The sequence below is a fragment of the Grampus griseus genome (genome assembly GCF_964374135.1).
Source record: "Grampus griseus genome assembly, chromosome: 3".
In the NCBI taxonomy this organism is placed as follows: Eukaryota; Metazoa; Chordata; class Mammalia; order Artiodactyla; family Delphinidae; genus Grampus; species Grampus griseus.
The window spans coordinates 10,398,866-10,414,935 of NC_139019.1; positions in this window are offsets into that span (position 1 = coordinate 10,398,866).

The window sequence follows — 16,070 nt, forward strand, 5'->3', positions numbered from 1 at the left end:
AGGTTTTTAAGACCTGTAACATTATATTGATTTTCCTATGCCTCATTTTATCTGTCTGTCCCATCTTCAACTAAATTCACATCCACATACACACATTCATACATATGCACACACACAAACGCTATTTGTTGAGTTGGGAAAAAAATCGCTGGTTAATTAGAGAGTTTTGAGAACCATAATACATTGTTCTTTGGTATCATTTTGATTTCAGGTTTAGATATTGCATTCTGGGTCAGAATAATAATCAATAATTTCACTGGAATGACATAGAAAAAATTAAAGGCTATAAAGTCAAAGAGCACCAACTTTTAAATTTTTAAAATACACCAGTCTTGTTTTAGCTCTGCTAAAATAAGCTGATTAGGAAAATATATTAAAATAGAGGATGCTTTTTTCACAGTTAATGACAAAAATATGGACAAATGCTGTATGTACTGAGAGAGGGAGTGGGCAGACTAGCGTCCCTGACACTCTGTCTATTGTATGGTTAATATTTTCAATGAAATCATGAAATATAAAAATATTTGGAAAGAGCTTTTGCTGTAAATGCCAGCATAATGGGTCAGCAGAAGTATAATTTTCATGAAGGCAAAGTGATGCAGAACTCCAAGGTGACAGCTGTCAACACTATGAAAGACCAAAGATCTCTTTATCTATATAATAGTCTCTCCTGTCTGACTTTAGTTCCAAATTGTGCACAGATGATAGAAACTTATATTCCTCTTAACCAGCATAGTGAGTTTTCTCTAGAAATGACATGTTTGGATAAGGACAAATAAGAGACACTTGTTCTTGAAAACTGAACAACACAGAGGATGGTATCATATATATATTAACATTTCTTAGATTTAATATTGAACATAACAGTATCCAGTGTGCCATTAGTGACAAGGGCATGTGGCAAATTGAGGTTTTGATGCTCTTCTCACATGTACTAAATAGGTTTTAAAAAATCTCCAGTATGATAATTATTGGTGTTGCAAGCATTGGTTATGACAAATCTTTTTTTCTGAGTTTAGATTCACAGATGAAAATAATCCTCAGCTTGCAGTTTTAATTCTTAATACCTAGATCATTGACATCTAACTGATTAATTCATTTGCAGTTTTATTTGTTTTAGATTTCTTACTCTTAATCTATGTTAGAGTACAAAATATCAGACTGAACAGTTAAGTTATTGCCCTTTTGTAGGTCTAAACACCTGATCAGAAATTCTCTACTATTCAAATTAATACAGCTTAAAATCAGGATGAAATGATGACATTTGCATACTTCAATATTGGTACTCTATGTGTTTAAAATAAAATGTTTGATTTCTTATGGAATATCTACATTCCATTAAAACTTTTGGGCCATATATCCAGAGTGGCCAAAAAACTGAGTGTTTGACAAGTAATATAAAATGTATAGAAAAATATATTTTTTTCAAAATATTCCATAGAAATATTTTAATATTAATATTTGGTCAGTCTGTTTTAAAAGGATTCTTCCACACTCACATGAATCCAAACAATTATGGAATGACTTCTGTGGACAAGTCATTCTTCTCAATCTTATATTCCTTGTGTTTTCTTATAACATAATCCAATAATTATGTACAGTTAGAGCAATTTTTGGTATGGAATTGCATATAGTTCACTCTGCATGCATGTATATATGCTCTTTTCGTATTTTTAATAATCAATGAAATGCTGCTGAAATTCTGAAATGAAATATAATTTACAAGACTTTAAAGAATAGTATAATGACTCAAAATGACTATTCTAACAATGCTACCTTTTAGATTTATGCTGCTAATTAGATTTTTTTTTAATTTAGGACATTTTTATCAATATTTTTCTTTCTTAAATCTCTTTCTTTTCTATATTTATCAACATGTTGATGTACATACAAATGTATATCAACATCTGTATTTGTATCTACCTACGTGTCTATATATTTAGCCATTATATGTGGAAGATCTATGTACCATTAACTATGATAATAGTTCATACTGATAAATCAATGCACTCATCTTTGTAGGATTATAATGTTATTCAGTTACATGCTTTATCTCCTTATCTTTTCCTTTTTGATATTTTGTTGTCATATTTCCTTACAATGTTTTAACTATAAACATAAGGGAAAGGAAAAGAAGTATTTAATTTATCAGTGACTGTATACCTCTTTCTTAGGTAGAGCAATGCCATAATTTGAAGTATGGAGAACAGTATTTTATTGCTCTATTTAATTTCTGGAAATATTGAAAATATTTGAAAATATTTTAAATTTTATTTAATTAGCTTAATACTCCATATTCTCTTGTTAAGTGTCACATAGCAGAGTATCAAGTTTCAGATTGTTAGGATTGTCCCCCCCAGGTCTTTCCCATAATTTCTCACTTTTTTACTGAGAAGCTAATGGAGTCACCTGTGTTACTTGATATTTTTTCCCCTGAGATTTGTATTTTCTAATGGCGTTGGAAATGCCACTTATGTTTTAATTAGAGAAGCTATTGCAATCACAGCATTTAGCATTGAAATATACTTGAAATTTACTGACAACTGGATATTGAGATGCATGTCCTCTGCCTGTTAGTGCTGAGCACTCCTCTTAATTATTAGTTTTCCATTTTGCTTATTTGTCTTAACTTTCTCTTTGTTATCCAAGTCAAATTTTAGGTACTAAATTCATTATCTACACTTTCACTTGAAGACAGTCATATCTGTTTTGTAAGATAAGGCTTCCTACACAGTGCTGGTCCTCTTTCAGCAATCTAAAGGGAGAAGAGGACACAAGTTTACCAAATAACGTCTAAAAACATGTGGGGGGTGGGCTGACCCAATGCAGGCTTAAAATGTTAGAGCATTCCTTTCCCTAATGTGACCCAGTTACGCTCTTGACCTTGGAAAAGACTGGTCCCAATTTCACATTTGGAGACTAGAATAGGATTTCCAATAAGAGAGCTTTAATTTCTTCTAGAAGTAGATGTGCTGCCAACGATAGTATCATATCAGAAACTGGCTGTGGTGGGTGTGATAATCTATATTTAGTAATGAAAGAAGAGAGAAGATATGAAATTACATGTCCTACTCTTAGGTATATGATTAAATGTTTGAAAGTGTCTCCTCTTCTTCTAATCACTTATCTGAACAAGAACTAACTTTGTCTCTGGGTTTATTTATTGAAAACTGAGATAGATTTCAATTCTATCAAAATAATTTCTTTTATGTATATGGCAGTTAAAGTTATCTATTCAAATGATGATAACAATTTTCCTCCAACATGCTAATGAAGTGAGGTATCAACTTTGAATAGACTCTTCAGGATAATAAAATATAGAATGATATTCCAAAGACTGAATTAATACTTTAAAGTTTGATTTTTGTTGTTTTACCATGAAAACAAGTGTGATTCACAGTGGACAAGTGTCTCCATGTAACTCTTTGTGTGATTCATCCCTTTTACTCTGCAAGATATTGGCTAAAATTTTCTTCTGACTTGCTTTCTAGTTTACTTATTCTCTTTAGTTTTTCTACTCTACTTTTAAACCTATCTATTTCTTAAGCTTCTAATTTTAGTCCTTGCATTAATCACTTCCAGAGTTCCCATTTTATTCTGTATGGGATCACATTTTCCACTGAAATTTTTGTTATTTAACTTCTTGAAAATATTAAGCCCTGTTACTTTATTTTTTAAAGCTTTTAAAAAAATTAATTCATTTAATTTTATTTATTTTTGGCTGCATTGGGTCTTTGTTGTTGTGCATGGGCTTTCTTTAGTTGCAGCAAGCGGGGGTTACTTTTCGTTGTGGTGCGCGGGCTTCTCATTGCTGTGGCTTCTCTTATTGCAGAGCATGGGCTCTAGGCAGGAGGGCTTCAGTAGTTGTGGCTCGTGGGCTCTAGAGCGCAGGCTCAGTAGTTGTGGCGCAAGGGCTTAGTTGCTCCACTGCATGTGAAATCTTTCCGGACCAGGGCTTGAACCCATGTGCCCTGCATTGGCAGGCGGATTCTTAACCACTGCGCCACCAGGGAAGCCCAGCCCTGTTACTTTAAAGTCCTTTCCTGAGAACTCCAGTATTTGGACTTCCTCTTAGTCTGTTTACATTGTCTCTTTTCCCCTTATCATTTCTCAGCAAATCTAGTCTTTCAAATGTCCATTATTTTTTCCCTATGTATTGAGCATTGTGATAAAAAATTTTAAAAGTGATATGATGATTTGTATGATGTGTCCATTTTGAAGTAAAGGTTTACCATTGCTTTAGGTAGGCAGTTACATAGAGGCAGATCCCCTAATCCAATCTAAGATTAGGCAGGTCCAGGAGGACTAATTTATTTTTGCTTTCTCTTTACTTTTAGTATATAGTCCTTTGCTATTTCCAAATAACATCATGAAATACAGACTAGCTCACCATTCTAAATTTATCCCCTTGTCCCTGTGAGACTGCCAAAACCTTGAGGTGAGAAAGTGATATCAAATTCTGGGTTTACCCTGATGGACTCCTCTCCTCTTCTCTCTGAGATCTTCAAATCTTTTATGACTTGCAAGCTTATCAATGTCTTTAAACAAGTGTGCATATGTGTGTGTACACATTTGCACATGTATGTGTATATTTTGTATTTCGTCCACCTTTTCTACTTTTTCTCTTTCAGAAGTTTAGTTTGTAATAAACTAGTCTGCATATCTAGGAAGACTTTCCTTATGAGAAATTAAGTTGTATTAAAGACAGTATGCCTGGAATTGTGCATAAACCTCAGAGAATTGATATGCAGTTATATGATATTTTATCTATAATATCCTCTATATTGTTCAGCTTACCGAAGCTAGGCTATTTTTCTTCACATTGAGGATATGAGCAGAGGCTGTTTTCTCCTTGTCTCAGATAATGGAACAGAGTTTCTGAAATGATGCAACAAATTCTTATATATAATGTATGTGAGAGAGACAAAATAGTTTTCTTATCTATCATGTGATTTCACAATTATTATTACTTAAGATTATATTAAATTTGGGAATAACCCTATTCGATGTGAAATAAAAATACATTTCTATAAATTCAGTCTATGGCTAGGTAGGAATTTGTGAAGATTTTATGTTGAAGACTAAACTTTGTGATAGGAATTCTGGTTTTTCTACTGCTAAAGATTGGGACTCTGGTTAATTGGTCATCAGTGTACACTGATTCACAAAAGAGTTTTGCTGGGAGGAATAAATTATGGAGCTGACATTAGGAGCAGCTTTGGGAGTGGGGAAAGTCTGCTAGAGTAAATATTATTGGACGATGCACAGAGATCCCTAGCCTAAATTTCTAAGAGAGTGGTTCCCGGAAAGGAGGAGCTTTGTTTTTGGAAGTTTCTGAAAATGCGCTGAGGGCAGGGGCCGAAAGAGAGTACTAGCTAAACACACAGTAGTGACGTTAGATTAGAATCCCTGCCACCTTGAATTGCAGTCTAGAAATTGAGGACCTCACATGCCCCTGGAGGACTGGGCATGCCAGGAGACCCTGTGTGCTAGGAGAAATACCTGCTCCTTCTGACCTGGAGGCTTAGCAATGGACCATCCTGGGAGGGGGGAGTGGCTGGCTGCTCTAGGAGACATGGCTGACCCTGTTCTACAGCCTTATGTGTAAACATTTCCTCAATACATTGAGGCCCTAGTATGTCCCAAAGGATCAGTTGGAGCTTCCACTTGTGAGGTGCCTTGGGCTAAGCAAGCTGAGGATCTCTATGAAAATCCACATTCAATTACACATGGGTGAATTCATAAGGAAAATGCTAGGCTATAGGAAGAAGCCTACATGGGCAGTACATAGATATACACACTGCGTATTAGTATCACCTATGACTATTTCTGCATGTGATCCAGTATTTATTAATATGAAACTAAAAAGAGACAAAATGGACAAATTGATGATTGTAGTAATGCTAAAATATATGTTTCTATTTTGTCATTAATAAAACAATTTATTTAGGTTATTTACCAATAAGTACCACTGTATCTAATTTATTATCACCAATAGAGAGGTGCTCTGGAATAAAATAAGAATAATTTATAAAGCTACAGCTAACTATGCAGTAACAAATGATTTAGGTTTAATAAAAATCAAATTTAATTATTTTATCAGCACTGGTAATAGAAAGAAACAAATGCACTCCAGTGAGCGCATATAGCAATTTTAAAAGCTACTCAATTGATATAAAACCAGGTTTTCCATTTGTATCTTTTAAATCCTGAAAAGCATCATTAAAATACATTAGAAATAATATGGATTGGCCAAAGTTCGTTCGGGTTTTCTGTGACGTCTTATGGAAAAACCCAAACGAACTTTTTTGCCAGCCCAATATTTTTTGATGGCTTCATTTAATACATATTTATTTAGTGAGCACCTATTACATATTCTAGGCACAGAGGATATAGTAGTGAATAAAACAGATAAAATACCTGCCTAAATGAAGCTTATGAAGCTTACATTCTGGTGTGGGGAAATTGTAAACACACACACAAGCTTTATAGAATTAACACTCATTTTTTGAAAACACTCAGTAGGTAACATGAAGTTATATGTCCATTTAAATAAAGCAAGGGTAGACAAGGAAAGCAGAATAGAAGGGGTGTACTATAATTGACAAGGAGATTAGCTTAGTTATGTTGCCTGGATTCTTTAAATTCATGGTCATGAACCTCAAAGAGTCGGCGTCATACTACACAGCAAACGTGCCTCTTTTCTTCATGGTCTCATATTCTATGGCTATTTCATACCCTCCCCTTTTTTCACAAAGCTGCAACATCTTTTTTCCCCATCCTCACGCTTATCTGTTCTTCTACTATTGCTTCTTCACTAAGTAAATTAAAGTTATCAGAAAATAAACTTTGTAGACTCAAATGATCCCCCTCCAGGTGCATCCACATCCACATATGACATCCTCCTGCTTGATACTACAAATATATGTTTTCCAATCCAGTAGCCGCTAGCCACATGTGGCCGTGGAGTGTGTGAAATGAGGCTAGTCCAAACTGAGAAGTACTGTTAGTGCAAAATCCACATCGGATTTCAAACAGTGTGTGAAAGATTTAATGCAGAATATCACATTTAATTTGTTATACTGATCAAATGTTGAAATAATAGTTTGGATATATTGGGTTAAATAAGATTAAAGTGAATTTCATCTGCCTCTTTTTGCTTTTTTCAAATGTGGTTATTAGGAAATCTGAAGCCCCCTGTGCTGCTCACAGCATAATTCTGTTAGGCAGACCTGCTCTAGAAGAACTTGGACTTCTGTCTTAGCCGATCACTCCCCTTTCATAGAGAACATGTATATACGTGAGAGCGTGTCTCCCATCTCTTCATTACATCGCCAGTTTGTTTCCCTCCTTGTTCTGTATCATTTTCAGTAGTACTCTCCTGTCTTTAAAAAGATGTTCACAAAACTCCTTTTCCCCTGCCAATTAGTGTCCCATTTCTCGGGTCTCCTTTTCAGCAAAACTTTTCCAGAGTATCCTATAGGCTGAGTCTCCGTCTTCTTTTCCCACGCTCTATCCACCCCCGCACCCCCCACACCTTCCCAACGACAGCAACAAACATCAAGGACAACCAACTGCTTTTCTGATGGTCATGATTAACTTTCTTATGATAAAAATTCAGTGGTTAATTCCAAGCACGCATCTTCCTTAACCAGACATCATCATTGGCAGAGCTGGTTCTCTCTCTTTCTTGATGGAGTTCATTGACTAGTTTCCAGAACACTCCAGTCACATGACTTCCCTCCATCCTCTTATGTTACTCCTTCTCAGTCTATTTCTGGAAAATTCTTTTTCCTCTCAGCACTTACGTATGATGTGTAATGACTTCGTCTTCTCTTTACACTTATTTTCTTGGTGGTCTTATGCAGCCCCGGGAACTTTCAGCTTTTATCCCCCGCCAGACCTCTGTAGGAATTCCAGAAGAAACTCTGTGAGAGCCTATTAGCTTTTCCTTTTTATGCTTCTAATTAGCTTATCAAATTTGGCATTTTCAAACCTGATATTCTGACCCCCTCAACTCCAAACCTGCTCCAGTTGCTGTTTTTCTCATCTCAGCTGATGGCAACTCTCCCGCTGTTCAGACTAAAAAATCTATCAGGAGGCATTTTTTTTTTTTTTTTTACATCTTTATTGGAGTATAATTGCTTTACAATGCTGTGTTAGTTTCTGCTTTATAACAAAGTGAATCAGTTATATATCTACATATGTTCCCATATCTCTTCCCTCTTGCGTCTCCCTCCCTCCCACCCTCCCTATCCCACCCCTCCAGGCGGTCACAAAGCACCGAGCTGATCTCCCTGTGCTATGCGGCTGCTTCCCACTAGCTATTTACCTTTCATTTGGTAGTGTATATATGTCCATGCCTCTCTCTTGCTTTGTCATAGCTTACCCTTCCCCCTCCTCATATCCTCAAGTCCATTCTCTAGTAGGTCTGTGTCTTTATTCCTGTCTTACCCCTAGGTTCTTCATGACTTTTTTTTTCTTAAATTCCATATATATGTGTTAGCATACGGTATTTGTCTTTCTCTTTCTGACTTACTTCACTCTGTATGACAGACTCTAGGTCTGTCCACCTCATTACAAATAGCTCAGTATCGTTTCTTTTTATGGCTGAGTAATATTCCATTGTATATATGTACCACATCTTCTTTATCCATTCATCCGTTGATGGACACTTAGGTTGTTTCCATCTCCAGGCTATTGTAAATAGAGCTGCAATGAATATTTTGGTACATGACTCTTTGTGAATTATGGTTTTCTCAGGGTATGTGCCCAGTAGTGGGATTGCTGGGTCATATGGTAGCTCTATTTGTAGTTTTTTAAGATACCTCCATACTGTTCTCCACAGTGGCTGTATCAATTTACATTCCCACTAACAGTGCAAGAGGGTTCCCTTTTCTCCACACCCTCTCCAGCATTTATTGTTTCTAGATTTTTTGATGATGGCCATTCTGACTGGTGTGAGATGATACCTCATTGTAGTTTTGATTTGCATTTCTCTAATGATTGGTGATGTTGAGCATTCTTTCATGTGTTTGTTGGCAGTCTGTATATCTTCTTTGGAGAAATGTTTATTTAAGTCTTCTGCCCATTTTTGGATTGGGTTTTTTGCTTTTTTGTTATTGAGCTGCATGAGCTGCTTATAAATTTTGGAGATTAATCCTTTGTCAGTTGCTTCATTTGCAAATATTTTCTCCCATTCTGAGGGTTGTCTTTTTGTCTTGTTTATGGTTTCCTTTGCTGTGCCAAAGCTTTTAAGTTTCATTAGGTCCCATCTGTTTATTTTTGTTTTTATTTCCATTTCTCTAGGAGGTGGGTCAAAAAGGATCTTGCTGTTATTTATGTCATAGAGTGTTCTGCCTATGTTTTCCTCTAAGAATTCGATAGTTTCTGGCCTTACATTTAGGTCTTTAATCCATTTTGAGCTTATTTTAAGGAGGAATTTTTTAAGTCCTCTTTCTCACTCCTCACATTCTATCCAGCAGCATATCTGGTTGTCTCCAATTTCAAACCATAATAAACATCCCAGCCACTTCTCATCACCTCCCCTGCCATCACTGGGAAGGTACCATTCTCCTGTCTGCCCCTGGCCCTCAAATAGCCTCTGAACTGTACTCTCTGGTCCTACTCTTGTTCATTGCTGTGTGTTTTCAACAGGGAAGCTGGAGTCATTCTTTTTGAACACGAATTAGATTGTGTTGTTCTCTTTATTTGAAGCCCTGCAGTGGTGCTCCATCACATTGAAATAAAATCCAATGAGCTTGCAATGATATGCCTGCAAAACCCTGCCTAATCCTCTTCCCCCCCACCCCCAACAAACCCTTTCCCATCATTTCTCTCTGTACTAATTTTCTACTAACGATTCTTCTTCCAAAGTCTGCTGAAGCCACACTGGTCTCTTTTCCGTTCCTTGAAAAGAAACCAGGCACATCTCTGCTTTAAAAGTTGGCACTGGTTGTTTGCTCTGCTTGAAAAGTCTGTCCTCCAGGTTATAATGTAGGATAGTGCTTTTACCTACTTCACGTCTTTGTTCAAATGCCATCTTCTGGATGAGGCCACTGGGCAAATAAATAAGAGTCCCTATGCCTATGTCCACACTTTTCTAATCAACTATTCTCTCACTAAGATATGGAAAACTTGATTTTCAAAATTTAAATATGTACATTAAAGCATTTAGGTTAAGCAATCATTAGTTTATCACCCACTCCTCTGCCACCAGTGACAAGATTTCTCTTTGCTTGATTACCAACTTTCTCCTAGAAAGCTAGAATATATAATGAATATTTTCAGTCATGAAGTTTCTTTGAACTTGTCAGGGAATAACTTGAGAAGTAGGAGAAAATGAGAAAGAAAAATTAGGGATTTCATTGATAGTGGCATGTGAAGAGAAAATGAAGATTGATTACACTATAGGAAAGCTTCTATTGGATTTTGTATTTTCTTCTAAGCCTGAAATGCCCAAAGCAAATTCTGTGCTTCCCTGGCAGATGTCAAACTAGATGTGGAGTTACAGACGCACTTGGACACAGAGACCCTGGTTGAAATCAGCAAGGTTTTTATTTTCCTGTTATTTTAAAAGGAAAGTGCATGTTGATGAATACACAGTATCTCTAACAGTATAACATTTTGCTATTTTAAAAACAATAAGTTTTATTCCCAGTAGGTTAAACAAGTCACTTAAAAAAAATGAGAAGAAAAGAAAGCCTGAATCAGGAAGTTTTATTCACTTCATTAGCAAAAGTAACCTTTAAAGCATCTTGTGTTTCATTAGCGGAGATGTCCAGAACCTGTAAATAACACTCACAACTTGCTTTTTCCCTTTCTTTTTACCCCTTTGGTGTTAATTAAAATGTGCTGTCTCTCGTAGCTCATATTGTGTTTTTTTTTTTCAAGTCATATTCTATCTCTTTCTAAGTCTATAGTTTAAAGTGAAAATAAGTATCATGCAGTGGTTTTCTTGAACCAATGCCAAGGTGAGAGTAACTTTTATATAATACCTTTAAATTCAACTGCACTAGACATATTGCGATCTTCAGGGACCCAAAATATTTTGTCAGATGAAAGACTGAATCAAAAGGCATGTTTTCAAAATTATCTAAATCTAAATACAGTAAAGTGACTTTTTTGGGGGGATTATTTATTTTTTAAAAAGTTTGCTATATCAGCTCTTCCTATACTAGAATGATTTTTAAAAACCATAAAATGGTTTCTTAGAATTAGCTTCTTCTACATGATTTGACCATGCCTATTATCTGAACTTTTATCAGATATCTGAACTTCAGTTATCTGAACTTTTTCAGATGATGCTTTCACCACCTTCAGAATATACAAATCTCATTTGTATATTCTGCATATATTTTCTATATTAAAAAAACATGTTTTATAGATCAGTGCAAATGTTGAGAGTAAGATTTGAGACACACTGGCCAGTGTATGTCTTTTTTTGGATTGTTAAATGGAGGAGGGCTTTACCATAATTTGTATTAGCGTGTCTATTTTAGCTAATGGCTGTAGCATCTTTGGCATGGGTCATCTTTACGTCAGAATGTTGCTGTTACACTTATTGTAATTAAAATTAATTGTAGTCCGAAAATAATTTTATTTTAAAATAATATTTTACATCAGGAATTTCTTTGAAGTGTGAAACCAAAAATAATTTCTTTAACTACATTTCTTTCAGTCTAAATGGAGATGTTTGTTATTGAGTAGAAAAGGGCATACATTTGCCTATGTTTCCCCAAGTTCTCAGAATAAAATAAATAGTAGAAGCTTCTTCTACATCATCAAAAAATATCAGCAGACATTTATTATTCTGTACTTTTATTACAATCATTCTGTTAGCAAGATGCAGGTACTCTGTGGCTAAGAATAGACAGTTTCAAAAGATAAAATGAGAAAACTTGTATTTGTAGGAAAGATTCTCAGCAGTGTCGACTTATATAGCTCTCAGGATGGGCATGAGGTACCACCAAGTTTCTCACATCCCTTATAATATCTTCCTACAAATGTTATAGATTAATACAGATTTGACATACAGCCATATATTAGATATTTAATAAGAAATTAAATGGCTTTAATGATAGAAATCTATACAGTTTTATCTTTTTATACTGATTTTTTAAAAATAGAAAGTCAATAATTTAGTGTGATTTAGAAATTACAGAGGGTATATAATTCAAGGTTTATTAATTTCATCCCTCATATTTCATGTTTTGTGACAATACAGTGTACTTTATTATGTCATTTTATGTAAATATATATTATGGTGGGATAATTTAGGTGGTTTCATAACATTGAGATCTTATTTATCACAGTTTTGAGTCTAGGTTTTTGTCTTGTTTACCAAATTCTTTCTGATCCTGACTTTATAGGACATTTTCTTATTTTCTCCTATAATTCTAAGTTCACCCTCCTACATTTAACCCTTTAATTAATCTTGGGTGTATTTTTTGTCTGATGCGCAATATAGATTTTCTTTAACATACATCATCTAATTTATGTTTTCTAATATTATACTGTAAACATTTTCAAGTTAAAAAATTGAAAGAATTTATGGACCATCTTGATTCTACAATTAATATCTTACTATATTATTTTGTCAGACACTCAATTTATTGATTCTTCTATCTAGCTACCAATGTATTTTCTTTTTGAATGAATTTCAAAGTATATTGCAGACATCAATAAAATTTCCCCTGAATACTTCAGCATGCATGTTATTAACTAGAGCTAAATATATGACTATGTATAGATTTTGTGTAAAAAACACGTGCAATGAAATGTACAAATACTGAATGTACTTATGAGTTATAGTTCTTTTAATGTTCCTGACTGATACTTACATCTCTAGGTCTGGTTATGCTGCTAGCTTTACCTTTTGAAAACAGGTTGTTTTTCTCTTGCTTTTTTCCATGTTCCATGATTTTTGGTTGAAAACCAGACACTATCTGCAAAAGAATACTGAGGAAAGTGATAATAACACCCAGATTTTTTTCCCCTGAGTTCCTGCTTCATCTCTAATCTTCATCAGTTCCTGAACACTTGTACCAACATAGAAATCTTGGTCATATTCTTGCTGCTTCCCCAGCAGGAGGCTGCTCTTGATTGCTACTCTGGGATAGGTCCTTGACTGGTGGTGGTGGTGGACCGAGTTCTACTGTGTGGTCCTAGAACTCTACACCTGGGCCTCAAGAATGGGATTTTCTTAGCATGCCCTCCTCCGCCCCTCTGTATGGCATATAGATTACACCTTGTACCTTTGGAAAGTGAGAGAGTTTTCTGCCACTCCTCCAGAAGCAGAAGACTTTTGTTCTGCATTAGCTCAAGATGCTGTGCCCAAGACATTTCATACGTTTTACTCCCAGAAAGAAAGTTTTTGTCTCTACCTTCCATCAGAAGCAGTGAATTTTGTCCCTATTGTTATTTATTGAAAATAACCATATGAGTTTTACGTATGACTAAAGAGAATTTTTAAAAAACACTTAACAGAGATTATTATAATTTTTAAGTTTCTTAAGAACATATTTAAATATTGTATTACATTTATAATTTACCACATTGGCTTTTAAATTATGAAAAATATATCATTGAATTAAAGATAATTTGTAATGTTCTGTGTTCAGAGTCCAAAAATTTCTTTAAAATATTTCTTTCAACAGTGTCTTCTGGTATCAAAACTTCCCATACTAATTGTGATTTTTGAGTACAGTTGACCCTCAATATCTTTGGGTTCTGCATCTACAGATTCAACCAACCCCAGACCAAAAATATTCAGAAAGAGTTTCAGAAAATTTCAAAAAGCAAAACTTGAATTCATCACACACCAGCAACTAATTACATAGCACTTACATTGTATTTATAGCTGTTTACATAGCATTTACACCATGTTAGGCATTGTAAATATTCTAGAGGTTAACGTATATGGGAGGATGTGTAGAGGTTACACACAAATACTATGCCATTTTATGTAAGAGACATACACTGATTTTGGTATCTGTGGGAGGAGGTCTTAGAACAAATCCCTCACAGATACTGAGAGATGACTATAGTATTAAGAAAATATTTGGAGTGATGACTTACTCTCACAGACAAGGCTTTTGGGTGGTTGTTTTAGCTGCCAAATCTAGCAGATGATAGTTGTCCATTGCTTTCAGTCTTCCAATTAAAAAAAAAAAAAAAAGAATTTATCTCACTCGCTGACGTATACAGGCATACATACCTCAGAGATATTGCAGGTTTGGTTCCAGACCACTGCAATAAAGCAAATATCGAAACAAAGCGAGTCAGAAAATTTTTGGTTTTCAGGGCATATAAAACTATGATTACATTATACTGTAGTCTGTTAAGTGTGCAATAGCATTTTGTCTAAAAATAGTACATATCTTAATTTCATATTATTTCATTGCTAAAAGATGCTAATCACTATCTGAGACTTCAGCGAGTCATAGTAATAACATCAAAGATCACTGATCACAGACCACCATAACAAATACAATAATAATGAAAAAGTTTGAAAACTGAGAGAATCCCTAAAATATGACACAGAGACAAGAAGTGCACAAATGTTGGAAAAATGGCACTAATAGACTTTCTTGACACAGGGTTGCCACAAACCTTCAGTTTGTAAAAAACGCAACATCTGCAAAAGCAAAAAGAGAAGTGCAATAAAACGAAGTATGCCTGTATAGGATAAATGCACACACAGGCAGACAGATAGACACACACACACAGGTGTTTCTTTCAAGAAACAATTCTAGGTAATTTTAAAGGTGTAAACTGATCCAGCCAAACTGATAAAGCTGGTATGCATCTTTCTTTTCCATGTACATGTGGATAAGTTATGGATATTAGTAACATGTCAAGTGAGTCATGACATTATGAAATGTAATAGTACTTGACTGTCTGAAATACAATCTTTATTGGCTCATTTTAACACTTTCTTCATTAATTGGTATTTGTCAAGTTCTTCCCAAATTCTACAGCAATGAAGCCTCCTCTTTTAGTCTAGTCAGCATCAGGGAATAGGAAATAGTAGATTTCCCATTCTACTTCTAGTACTGCTGCCAAGACTCAGAAGCTAAGGTTTTTTTACACTAAACATCAGGAACACTTTCTTTGACATTCCAGATGGATGGTAAAAAAAAAAGGTAGAAAAGATAGGGAAAGCCTTTTTCAAAGATGTTGCAGTTGAAACTTTAGAGACAGATTGGCTGTAGTTCAAGCTGTAGTCCATCTTATTAAAAATGGCCCATTTTAAAAATAAATACTTTCTTTCAGAGCAGTTTTAGGTTCAACAAAATTGAGGGGAAGGTCAAGGTTTTCCATATATTTCCCCCCTCACACACACACACACACACACACACAGCCTCCCCCATTATCAACAACCATCAGAATGGTACATTTGTTACAATCGACAAACATCATAATCACCCAAAGTCCGTAGTTTACTTTGAGATACACTCTTGGTTTTGTCTATAATTCCTTTTGAATAACATGGCATTAGTTACACTTTTCCTTGTTTTATTTGTGTTGTGTGTTCATAATGGCAAGCTGAGGCCAGAAACAGCCCTCAGCTTGACAGTGTGGGTCTCAGCCAGGTGACTGACAAGTGGTGAACACCTGGACAGGCTTCTGAGAGTCAGGCGACCCCAGTGGGGAGGGGTCTCTTGTCCTATTTCAAGTTGCTGTCAGGCACGCAGCCATCCCTGAACACTGAAAGGCTCTCAGGATTATTAGCTGCCAGGTCCCATCTGAGTCACATGAAAGGAGAGCTCAATTTAAAGCAGTGTCTGGAAGCTAAACTAAGAGCCAGTTTATCAGGAAGCTAAAGTGTTCTCAGTCACATTCCAGCTCTTTCCATAAGACTGGCCACTCAGATTACTGACATCTCTGTGGATCAGTCTCCTGTCAGTATCAGCTGGGAGAATTTCTCATATGTTGGGAGTTTCGCTTATTTAATTCATATGCCATTACGAATCCCATAATACTGAGAAGAGACCATCTATTTCCAAAAGTTTCAAAACCATGTTTAAAAATGCAGGCTTGCCAATATTTCATGTCATTTAGAAGAA